The 10504-nt window shown below is 44.9% G+C and overlaps 1 protein-coding gene across 7 annotated transcripts in view; it reads left to right on the top strand.

The window, feature by feature from the left end:
- Positions 1-3580: 3580 nt before the first annotated feature.
- KLHL32 (kelch like family member 32) overlaps positions 3581-10504 on the top strand; it is a 194407-nt gene continuing 187483 nt past the window's right edge. For 3 of the 7 annotated variants that reach the window (XR_004645182.1, XR_004645181.1, XM_034766004.1), the window contains exon 1: positions 3586-3827. The gene's annotated coding sequence lies outside the window, so the exon portion shown is untranslated. Of the gene's footprint in view, positions 3828-10504 lie in introns of all 7 variants that reach the window. The other 4 variants (XM_034766008.1, XM_034766007.1, XM_034766006.1 and 1 more) reach the window with 4 other exon arrangements.

Raw genomic sequence — 10504 nt, 5'->3', positions numbered from 1 at the left:
CCCTGCCCTGAGCCCCCTCCTGTACTCCGCACCCTTCCTGCACTCCAACCCTCTTCCCTGAGCTCCCTGATACACCCCGCACCCTACCTCTGCCCCAACCCCTTGCCCTGAGCCCCTTCCTGCACACCGTACCCCCTCTCACACCCTGCACTCCCTCCTGCACCCCAACCCCCTGCCTCTGCCCTGCATGCAATTTCACCACCCAGATGTGGCCCTCAGGCCAAAAAGTTTGCCCACCCCTGCCTTAGATCATTCCTTTAGATATACTGGCACCAGAGCCAGCTACAGATCCCATAGGTTTCTGCAATGCTTAGCAGCCTCTATTTGCAGAATGGCTTTTAAGTGGTTTGTTGTAGCCCTCCAAGCTCAAAAAAAAACAGAATACATACACCTCGTCCCCTTGTATTACAGCACTTCCTTTAAATAAAAAGTCATGCTACAAATGAACTAGACAGGATTTCACATTTAGTGTAGATTTTCCTAATTAAAAGGATGTAGCTAAGAGAGATGACAGGAAATGGTGTTTATTAGAAGTCTACTTAGACAAATGAAGTCAGTAAAATGGTCTCATATAGCAAGCAACATGCAAACACACAGTGGTGAGCTGGAGCCGGTTCTCACTGGTTCTCAGGAACCGGTTGTTAAATTTAGAAGCCCTTTTAGAACCGGTTGTCTCGCGGGACAACCAGTTCTAAAAGGGCTTTTAAATTTAACAACCAGTAAAGCTCCGGAACTCCCCGCCCCACTCCACGCCCTCCCCGCCCCACCCCTGGCTCCAGGCTCTGCGCGGCCTGGCTCCAGGCACTGCACGGCCCCAGCCGCCCGGCCTGGCCTGGCTCCAGCTGCCCGGCCCAGCCCGGCCTGGGCTCCGGCTCCAGCCGCCTGGCCCGGCTCAAGCGGTGCGGCTGTAGCGCCACCAGCCACCTCCAGGGAGTGCAGTAAGGGTGCAGGGAGCAGGGAGGGGGTGTTGGATAGAGGGCAGGGGAGTTCGGGGCGGAGTGGATAGGGGTCAGGGCGGTCAGAGGGTAGGGAACAGGGGGATTGAATGGGGGCAAGGGTCCCGGGGGGCAGTCAGGAAGGAGCGGGGGTTGGATGGGGCGGTGGGAGGCAGTCAGGGGCAAGGGTTCCAGGGGCAGTCAGGGGACAGAGAGAAGGGGTGGTTGGATGGGGCAGGGGTCCCGGGGGGGGGTGTCAAGGAACGTGGGGGGGTGGATAGGGCAGGAATCTCGGGGGGGCGGGCCATGACCCCCTCGTGGGGTGAGGAGGGAACCGGTTGTTAAGTTTTTGGCAGCTCATCATTGCAAACACAGGGCCAGATCCTCCATCTCTGGAGGAAACTGGGGTCCATTTACACCAGCTGAAGATCTGGCCCACAAACTTTACTTATTTAAGACCAGATCCAAAGCAACAGAAAGATTCGTACTAACTTCAATGGATTTTGAACCAGACACATAAATCTGAAAATTCTTGCTGACATGACTGGCAACAGTAAATCTGAGGCAGAACCTAGGTCTGGTGATCCCTAGTTTTGTGTATATAAAATAATCTTTTCTTTCTTGCATAAGTACTGAGGCCCAGATATTAAAACTGTACTAGCAGCAAAATCTACCCACTGTATCAAAAGGCTACCAGGAAAAATGCTTCTTTGAAAGCTCCCTACAACTGGCTAGAACCCTCCCCCCGCTTTTGTACAAATATTAGCTGGCACCTCTCAATGTCCCATGGGCCTCATAGCTATGCAAGTGCAGAGCCGAGATTTATAATTTACTGCTCCTTTATTTTGTCAAAACAAAGTAAAATAAATGCCTGTTCCCATGTGTGAAAACAGCCTCAGTTTCGAGTTCACCCAAGCACTATCCTAAGGCTGAAGGAGGGCCATGTTTTGGCAGCTGGTAATGCTGCCTTCTGTTGCAGCTAGAAAGAAATTACATAAAATCCAGTCTCCAAGTCCAGTCAGATTTTTAAAAACATTAAAAAATATATGTCTCTATTTGTGGCATATATGCCTTATTGTATGTGTGTGTATACACACACACACAGGTCTGACAGGTATATTTGTAAGGATAATTTGTCCATCTCTTTAGCAGAAGCATACACTTTGTAAATGACATAACTAGAAAATCATTATTGTTCTTGAGAGGAAGTGGGAAATAAATAAATATATTCCTTCTCTCTGTGAACACAGTGCGTTGCCAGCTGTCTAGCTTCTAGTTTCCAATAACCATAGAAAAATTTCACTCTTCAAATAAATTCTTAACTATGACTGGCTTTTAGTGAGCACATCCTGACAATCAATAAGTGGATTCTTTTTTTAGTAGTCAGTCAGGCCAGGCCTCTAAAGGAGAGTACCCCAGTGGACAGTCTGAACATGGCTGTTAGATACATGATACATTTGCTCTCTCCTTTAAAAAGAACAGGAGTACTTGTGGCACCTTAGAGACTAACAAATTTATTTGAGCATAAGCTTTCGTGGGCTACATCCCACTTCTTCGGATGCATCCAAAGAAGTGGGATGTAGCCCACGAAAGCTTATGTTCAAATAAATTCGTTAGTCTCTAAGGTGCCACAAGTACTCCTGTTCTTTTTGCGGATACAGACTAACACGGCTGCTACTCTGAAATCTCTCCTTTAAGATCACTTTAGGTCACAGCTCACATGGGTGATCCATCTTTTCATTCCATCATTAATAATCCCCTCACTTTTCTGTCCTCAAATTGTGCGTTTTGTCAGTCCCTGTCTGTGTTGTTTAGACTGTAAGCACTTGGGGCAGGGATTGTGTTTTAGCTATGATACTAAAGTGCTAGGCAAATTTATCATGCCACATAACAGGTTTGGTAATAATCAATTTTAGGTACGTCTACAGCCCTAATACCATAGCATTTGAGCAACTCAGTCTTTAATGTGTTTACCATCAAAACACCCCTGTGAGGTAGGGGGGTATTGTCCCTCTTTTACAGATGAGGAACTTAGGGCCAGAGAGGTGCTGCAAATTAAGGTGTCATTGTAATGAGGATAAGCATACCCACACTCACTATAAACTAGCTAGCCCAGGTAATGACAGTAGTGGAGACATGGTGGCATGGGGTGTCAATGCAGGCTAGCTGCCCTCATACAAGCCCAAGCCCACCGAGGGCTGCTGGTATGCATTGCTAGCCTACTGCGAAGCCTGTGTTGCCACATCTTCACTAGTATCGTCACCTGGGCTAGTTAGTTTAAAGCCAGCAGAGGGCTGCCTCCCCACAGTGCAATTACACCCTAACGTGGGGGGCAGACACACCCGGCGGGACTGGCCCAGGAAGCCTGTGAGCCACTAGCCTATCCTTCCTCTCCGCCGCATATAGCTCTGGCCAGGCCAAGGCAGCTGAAAGGGGTGGGGGGAAGGATGCGCATGGGAGAGGGCAGGGGCCGATGCTGCTCAGTGGGTGGGCACAGGAGCTCGCCTGGTGCCCGCCAGCCGTGCCCCTGCAAGCGAGCGAGCCCGCCAGCCCTCCCGATGCCCGTGCCGAGCTCCTCCTCCTGCAGGTGCGTGCAGTGCCGCCCGGTCTGTGCTGCCGCCGCTGCGCACTTGAGGGAAGGGGCCCGGGCCGCCGCTGCCGCCGCCTGCGGGGAGGAGGCAGAGGAGAAGCTCCTCCTGCCCAGCCGCTGCCAGCCCCTCAGTCCCGCTGTGCTGGCGCGGTGCGGGCAGCCCGGCCGGTGCGGTTCCTTCGCTTCGCCTGGCTCCCAAAAGCACCGAGACAGCGGAGAGACTCCCGGCCGCCCGGCGCGTGAGAGACAGCACCCGGCCGAGGCTGGGGCAGAGCCGCAGCCGCTTTGTGTCGCCCGGGGAGGTGAGCGAGCCCTTTGTGCGCCAGGAGGCGCCTGCTGCTGTTACCTAATCAGGGGTCACTGCCCCCGGGGCTGTGCAGTGGGGCTGGTGGGGGGGCCAGGGCTGGAGAACCGCAACCTGCAATGGAAGGGAGTCCCGTCTGCAAGGGTTCCACTGTCCCCGCGCGAATCAATCACCCTCCTCTTAGTTCCCCCAACCTGTCAGTGGAGTCCTGCACCCCCCCCCCCAGCCAGGGAGGGGTCTGTAGGGAAGCTTGGTTGCCAAGGAGACGCTTAAACAGTGACTGATGCTTGGGGTTTCTGTGCCCGGCGATGGTGTTGGCTGCATTGTAAGGTTAGAACAACCAGAGTCTCGTTTTAGGGTGTGTGTGTGATCGAAAAATAAGTCATCCTAGAGGCGAGGTGGAAGGGATTGTTTTTATACCGCAGTACTTCAGCTGGGATCTGCACTGTTGTATGTATCCGTCACTTTAGTTCAAACATCGGGATTGCATGTCACCAGGCGTATAAAATGTGCTCTGAAATAAATCGAACAGGACTTTTCATGCGTTGTTCAGTGGCTTCTCTTTGCACTAATGACTATTGATAGATGAGTCAATATTTCTATTTTAATCTCCCTATCCCCTTTTACTAGCCTTGAAGGTTTATAACTTGTATACAAAAAGTTGCTCTGGTCTCAAATGTGACACATTAGGTTTTAGACAACTTTGTTTCTGAAACAAAAAGCCCTGTGTTTCTACTCTGAAAAGTGCCTGTAAAATGGCATCTTCTTAAATGCCACAGCTGTTCTTGTTTGTATTTAGACTGGTATCTACTTAATTTAGGGACAAAAATAAGCTTTAGCCCACCAACTAAAAAAAGGGATCTGAATTTTTTCCTAGCTGATGCATGTTAGAGGAATCTCCAATACCATGGACTTCAATGAAACTACTCATGTGCTTAAATAAATGGGGAGATATTTGCAGGATTGGTGCCTTACTTCCAGTTGCAGGACCAAATTTGGCCCTTGGTTACATTGAAAACAACCCTATTGGTTAAACCTGGGCAGCCCTACTGAAAACCACGGGGTTGTTCAGGTGCAGCAATTTAAAGAATCTAATGATTATGGGATTGCACAGGAGTAACTGAAGGCAGAGTTTAGTCTATGGAGTCTTTATTAGTCTTGATGGATGAGCCAGGAAAAACACAGGTTGGCTTTCAAGTTCCTAGCTGAATTTGTAGGGCTGGCAATTAAAACAACCAACCAAACTTCAACCCCATATACACAGAACAGATTTTGTATGAAATAATTGAGAAACAATAAGCCTGGAATCCCATGTTGCCACTTTTGAAAAATCGCCATTCAGACTGAAGCCAGACTTTAAAAATGGATCTGGATGGCTATGTTTAAAGAATGTTCTTACACACCCTGATGAAAAATATCAATATTGTTGAGCTCAGGTATATTTGGTTTAAAGGTGTAAATTTCCAAAAGATTAGAATATGGTTTGCTTTAGTATTGGGGGAGAGGGGTGTTAGTATGTGTGGGAATAACTTGCAGATTATTCAATTTAGAAAGTAAATTCATGTTCCTATGAATGTGAATAGCAAAACTTCTCTTGAAATAAAAGGGATCAGGATTGGACTCTTAAGACTTAGCTGTACCACGTGGGTGAATCACTTGCATTTGCAGAGTCTTGGGGTCAGCCCACATGGGGAAGCATACAGGATCAGGGCCTGCAGGGATTGTTCAAAAGTTGTTTTTCAGATACATTTTGTAAGGGTTTTTATTATTTGGATGAGACTCTAAAGAAAGGAATCTAGTGATGACATGCCGGGTAAATAATATGGTCACAAGATAGTTTAAAATTCAGTATGTTGTTGTTTCGTAGACCTTTTTGTTTTACCAAGTTTATAAATAATGAAAGAAATTCTTATTTAGCATTGAAAAAGTTCCAGAGAAATTTCTTCAGTCTATTGTCTATTTTTAGCTGCTAAACAATTTGACAATGTTTGAAAAGCCCTTTGCAGATGTAATATATTAAGTACTGTATTGTTACTGTGACTAACTGGGACATCAAAAACCCTCATTTTAGTGTGGCAGTAGTAAATATTATAGTTAAGTCTGAGGAGATACTTTTCAGTATAAACCTTTATTCTCAGATATTAATAATGCTAATAAAAATATAATTTGGTCTGAGATTTATCCTGCGTACTATCAGCAAAAAGCTAGTTTGTTTGGTTTTTCCTTTATAGCGATGTTTGGTAAAATACCAGTTGGGCAATTTTTAGGTTGAGAGCCACTGCCCCATATGATACTTTTTCTTCAGGAGTCTGATATGCCTTGCATACCCCCAAGTTTCATCTCTCTTACTTACAAAATCAGACATAAAAATACAGAAGTGTCACAGTACACTATTACTGAAAAATGGCTTACTTTCTCATTTTTACTATATAATCATAAAATAACACATTTGGAATATAAATATTGTACTTACATTTCAGTGTATAGTATATAGAGCAGTATAAACATGTAATTGTCTGTATGAAATTTTGGTTTGTACTGCAATAGTGCTTTTTATGTATACTGTTGTAAAACAAGGCAAATATCTAGATGAGTTGATGTACCCCCCCAGAAGACTCCTGTATACCCTACAGGGCTACCTGTACCCCTGGTGGAGAACCACTGATATAGGGGAAACAGTACTTCAAATGTTTTCAAAATCTTTTTGTTTGTTTGGGCTTGGATACCTCAAAAACAGGTGAAGTTAAAAATCTTCAGCTTAGAATGCATGTAGTCTTGAGGGAGGGCAAGTACTTTTAACTTGTTGAAGAAACTTGTTATAGAAATAATTGAGTTATGTATTTAAAACTTTATGTAGACTACACTTGATTTCTTATTAGTCAAACACATTAATCCATACCAAATGCCAGCTAAAGTGCAGTCCTGATTGCCAAAACGTCTTGAGGATGCCCCAGAACTTGAGATAATTGGAGGGTTGGATAATCATTGGAACCAGTACAGCAGGGTTTGTATTCACAAACTTGAAATCAGCAACTGGACAATTAGAAAGTTTCAGGGAACTTGAGTAAACTTTGGCTAATCAGGACTTCAGTCAATCTGTGGAAGAGCCCACAACTTCACTTGAGTGCACCTCAGTCATAGAAAGAATGACTGGCCAAGTTCAGAAATAATGTAAGTGGTAACAATTCCAAAAGTCAGGATGAGTGCACATTAGGTCTGAATTTGGCTCGTGACTTGAATTTGAATGCAGGAAGAAAATTAAAACACTGAGAACCAGATTATGACTCATTCAGGTAGCTGAGATGTACAGAGAGAGTTAAGAAGAAGATTGGTGGCAGTGAAGAACATGAGGGAATTGAATTCAGATTGGTGTAAGCACATTACACTGTCACTGAAATCTACTCATACATCAGGGGACAAATTCTGTTAAAATTCTTAGGAGTAAAAATATTGGTTGAGTGGATACTTGCATGAGTAAAGTGAACAGGATTTGGCCCCAGATAATTCCCAGTTCAGTTAGAAATAGGATTCTTTTCTTACTGCTTTTATCTTCTCCATTTTTCATTCAGAATGTGTTGCTGCAGCTACTGCTTGAAAATCACATATCGATACTATGTAGCTTGTGACATTGACAAAAAGATGATTGGTGTTTAATGTCAGTTTGAGATGAGCAGCTACAATGCAATGAAAAGGAATCTGCTTAATATGAAACCCATGGCACCGTAGCAGTGCTTTTAAATTGACTTTCCTGAGTGGAAGATGACTGACTTAAAGGCCAAGAATGGCAATAAAGTATTGCCACACTAGTACAGAGAATGTTGATTATAGCTGGACTAGACTTGAGAACTTGAATGAAGTGAGAAATGAATTTAATTTAAACACTTAGGCTATAATAGTTGACAGTTCTTTTGGCAGCAACTGACCAAGCTTAAATGTCATCCACTATAGTTATGCTTTCCTCTTAGTAAATGTGTGACCATTGTTCCGTATTTTATGTCTCTTAATACAGGAAATTTCCTATCCTTGACATTTCCAATCTTTTCAGTTCTATATAGGTTTTCATACCACACATGTCAGGTCACTGTGGTATCTGAGCACTTTTAACTCAACGATAAGTCATGGAAGATGGGTGAGATTCCAGAGGACTGGAAAAGGGCAAATAGAGTGCCCATCTATAAAAAGGGGAATAAGGACAACCCTGGGAAATTGCAGACCAATCATCTTAACTTCAGTACCTGGAAAGATAATGGAGGAAATAATTAAGCAATCAGTTTGCAGATATCTAGAAGATAATAAGGTGATAAGTAACAGCATGGATTTGTCAAGGAAAAATCATGTAAAATGATCCCAATACCTTTCTTTGACAGAGTAACAAGCCTTGTGGATGGGGGGGGGGAAGCGGTAGATGTAGTATATTTTGACTTTAGTAAGGATTTTGATATTGTCTCGAATGACCTTCTCATAAACAAATTTGGGAAATACAACTACAAGGTGGGTGTATAACTGGTTGGAAAACCATTCCCAGATAGTAATCATCAGTGGTTCACAGTCAAGGTGGAAGGACATATCAAGTGGGGTCCCACTCGGATGAGTTTTGGGTCCGGTTCTGTTCAGTATCTTCATCAATGATTTAGATAATGGTGTAGAGAGTACACTTATAAAGCTTGTGGTTGATACCAAGCTGGGAAGGATTGCAAGTGCTTTGGAGGATAGGATTAAAACACAAAATGATCGGGACAAACTGGAGAAATGGTCTGAAGTAAATAGGATGAAATTCAATAAGAACAAATGCAAAGTACTCTACTTAGGAGGGAACAATCAGTTGCACACACAGAAAATGGGAAGTGACTGCCTAGGAAGGAGTACTGCAGAAAGAGCTCAGGGGGTCATAGTGGATCACACAACAAACTATGAGTCAACAGTGTAACACTGTTGCAAAAAAAGCAAACATCATTCTGGGATGTATTAGCGGGAGTGTTGTAGGCAAAAGGTGAGACAGCCCTATATTGAAGTACTTCTTCCATTCTACTCTGCACTGATTAGGCCTAAACTGGAGTATTGTGTCCAGTTCTGGGCCCCACATTTCAGGAAGGATGTAGACAAACTGGAGAAAGTCCAGAGAAGAGCAACAAAAATGATTGACCTGTTGCTTACAAACAGGGAAGAATGGGGGAGAAGTAGAAGTGGGTGACAACCTAGGCAGCAGTGACCATGAGATGGTTGAATTCAGGATCCTGACAAAAGGAAGAAAGGAGAGTAGCAAAATATAGACCCTAGACTTCAGAAAAGCAGACTTTGCCCCAGGAGTCAGTTTTGTTCAACATCTTTATTAATGATCTGGATGATGGGATGAATTGCACCCTCAGCAAGTTCGTAGATGACACTAAGCTGGGGGAAGAGGTAGATATGCTGGAGGGTAAGGATAGGTTCCAGAGTGACCTAGACAAATTGGAGGATTGGGCCAAAAGAAATCTGATGAGGTTCAACAAGGACAAGTGCAGAGTCCTGCACTTAGGAAGAAAGAATCCCATGCACCGCTACAGGCGGGGCACCGACTGGCTAAGCAGCAGTTGTGCAGAAAAGGACCTAGGGGTTACAGTGGATGAGAAGCTGGATAGGAGTCAGCAGTGTGCCCTCGTTGCCAAGAAGGCCAATGGCATATTGGGCTGTATTAGTAGGAGCATTGCCAGCAGATCGAGGGAAGTGATTATTCCCCTCTATTTGACACTGGTGAAGCCACACCTGGAGTATTGCATCCAGATATGGTCCCTCCACTACAGAAGGGATGTGAACAAATTGGAGAGAGTCCAGCGGAGGTCAATGAAAATTATTAGGGGACTCTGGCATGTGATTTACGAGGAGAGGCTGAGGGAACTGGGGTTATTTAGTCTGCAGAAGAGAAGAGTGAGGGGGATTTGATAGCAGCCTTCAACTACCTGAAGGGGGGTTCCAAAGAGGATGGAGCTCGGCTGTTCTCAGTGGTGGCAGATGACAGAACAAGAAGCAATGGTCTCAAATTGCAGTGGGGGAGGTCTGGGTTGGATATTAGGAAACACTATTTCACTAGGAGGGTGGTGAAGCACTGGAATGGGTTACCTAGGGAGGTGGTGGAATATCCATCTTTAGAGATTTAGTTGGTGTTGGTCCTGCTTTGAGCAAGGGATTGGACTAGATGACCTCCTGAGGTCTCTTCCAACCCTAATATTCTATGATTCTATGAAAGGTCTAGAAAACATTACCTATGAGGGAAGATTTAAAAAATTTGGGTTTGTTTAGTCTGATGGGAAAAAAAGACTGAGCAGGGACATATGAGTTTTGAAGTACATAAAAGGTTGTTACAAGGAGGAGGGAGAAAAATTGTTCTCTTTAACCTCTGAAGATAGGACAAGAAGTAATGGGCTTAAATTGCAGCAAGGGCCGTTTAGGTTGGATATTAGGATAAACTTCCTAACTGTCAGGGTGGTTAAGCACTGGAATAAATTTCCTAGGGAGGTTATGGAATCTCAGTCACTGGAGATTTTTAAGAGCCGGTTAGACAAATACCTGTCAGGGATGCTCTATATCAGGCCTGCACACCTCGTAAGGTGGCGAGGGCCATATTACTCCAAAGAAAAGAGCTGAGGGCTGCGCCAACCCCCGCGCCACCGAACCCTCCCCAGCGCTGCCCAGCCCCCC

Source organism: Trachemys scripta, chromosome 3 (assembly GCF_013100865.1).
Source record: "Trachemys scripta elegans isolate TJP31775 chromosome 3, CAS_Tse_1.0, whole genome shotgun sequence".
In the NCBI taxonomy this organism is placed as follows: domain Eukaryota; kingdom Metazoa; phylum Chordata; order Testudines; family Emydidae; genus Trachemys; species Trachemys scripta.
This window is presented reverse-complemented; position numbering and strand designations above follow the sequence as displayed.